Source organism: Mandrillus leucophaeus, unplaced genomic scaffold (genome assembly GCF_000951045.1).
Source record: "Mandrillus leucophaeus isolate KB7577 unplaced genomic scaffold, Mleu.le_1.0 Scaffold651, whole genome shotgun sequence".
In the NCBI taxonomy this organism is placed as follows: domain Eukaryota; kingdom Metazoa; phylum Chordata; class Mammalia; order Primates; family Cercopithecidae; genus Mandrillus; species Mandrillus leucophaeus.
Window position 1 is genome coordinate 529971 of NW_012107042.1, and position 2032 is coordinate 532002.

Consider the following 2032-nt stretch of genomic DNA (forward strand, 5'->3'; position numbering starts at 1 on the left):
GAATGACCTAAAATTTTATTCCTGAAGGATCTGAGGCCTTAGTGATCTCATTTTTATAGAGTTGCTATGATCTTCCATTAACTTTTACTGTTGGACATAGAAATACCAAGAGACCCACCCCACCCTGAGAATGCCCTAAGGTCCAGGTCTAATCTTCTTTGCCCACATTTTGCATCAGCAACACTATTTCTCCTTGGTAATCAGGGCCAATCACTCAAGCCAGTATGTAACTCCCTTAATTGCCCATTGGTTCAATGGAAGACCTCAAAATAGCTAGGAGGCCATCTCAACTTTCAGTTAAATGGAATAATTGGTGTGTTTCCTGATAGAAGGATTCCTCCATTATAAATGAAGACCTCTAAGCCAGATGATCTGTAGGAATGATAAGCAAACTTTTTGTGAGTTTTATGTGTAGGAATGAAGGGACACCTCACACTCTTTGGGATGGCTATTATTTAAACAACAACAACAACAACAACAAAATGGAAAGTAAGTGTTTGCAAAGCTGTGAAGAAAAACTTCTCGGCCGGGCACAGTGGCTCACGCCTATAATCCAGCACTTTGGGAGGCCGAGGCGGGTGGATCACAAGGTCAGGAGATCGAGACCGGCCTGGCTAACATGGTGAAACCACATCTCTACTAAAAATACACACACACAAAAAGAGAGAATTAGCTGGGTGTGGTGGTGGGTGCCTGTAGTCCCAGCTACTTGGCAGGCTGAGGCAGGAGAATGACATGAACCCAGGAGGTGGAGCTTTCAGTGAGCTGAGATGGCGCCACTGCACTCCAGCCTGGGCAACAGTTGAGACTCTGTCTCAAAAAAAGACAAAAAAATGAAAAACTTCTCAAATTTGATGAAACACATAAATCTATACATCTACACATCCAAGAAGCTCAATGTGCTCTAAAGAGGATAACTCAAAGGGATATATACTGAGAACATTTAAATCAAACTGTCAAGGACAATGACAAAGACAGAATCTTGAAAGCAGCAAGAGAAAAGCAACTTATCCTCTGTCTATCATCTGTCTATCAACAGGTAAATGGATAAACAAGTAAAAGTGATCTTCAGTAAGATTGACAGGTGATTTCTCACCAGTCCCCATGGAGGCCAGAAGGCAGGGGGGATAATGTATTTAAAGTGCTGAAGAACTTTACACCAAGAATTTGATATCTGGCAAAATAATTCTTCAAAAATTCAATAGGGCCAGGTGTGGTGGCTCATACCTATAATCCCAACACTTTGGGAGGCTGAGGTGGGAGGATCACTTGAGCCTACGACTTGAGATCAGTCTGGGCAATATAAGGAGACCCTGTCTCTACAAAAAATTTCTAAAAATTAGCCAAATGCAGTGTCACTCCTGTAATCCCAGCTACTTGGGAGGCTGAGGTGGGAAGATTGCTTGAGCCTAGGAGTTCAAGGTTGCAGTGAGCCATGCCACTGTATTCAGTCTGGGTGACACAGTGAAACACTGTCTCAAAAAGGCACTTGACCTTCACATGCCTGCTTGGGTCTCTTCCAGCATACTTTCCTTTCTTTCCTGTTTTAAAGCCTTTTTAAATAAACTTCCACTCCTGCTCTGGAAAAAAAAAAAAAAAAGAAAGAAAGAAAGAAAAAGAAGGATGGAAAAAAAAAAAGAAATTCAGACATTCCCAGATATACAAAAGTTAAGGGAATTTTTCATTTATAGACCTTCCCTACAAGAAATGCTAAACCCCTTCAGGCTGAAATGAAAGGACACCAGATAGTAACTCAAAGCTATATGAAGAAAGAAACTAGTAAAGGTAACTACTTAGGAAAATATAAAAGCCAGTATTATTGTACTTTTTTTTTTCCTATATAATTAAAAAACAAATAGATAAAATAATAATTGTAAATCTATGTTAATAGGCTCACAATATATAAAGATGTAACTGTGACAATAACAATATAAAGGAGAAGGATTGGAAATGTATAGGATGAAAGTATTTATGTACTATTTAAACTAAGGTGGTATTTTTCAAACCAGGTTGTTATAAATTTAAGATGTAA

At 39.1% G+C, this 2032-nt stretch overlaps 1 long non-coding RNA gene across 1 annotated transcript in view; it reads right to left on the reverse strand.

Moving 5' to 3' along the window:
* LOC105554631 overlaps nucleotides 1-2032 on the reverse strand; it is a 13424-nt gene that overhangs the window by 890 nt on the left and 10502 nt on the right. The gene's annotated exons all lie outside the window — the stretch shown is intronic.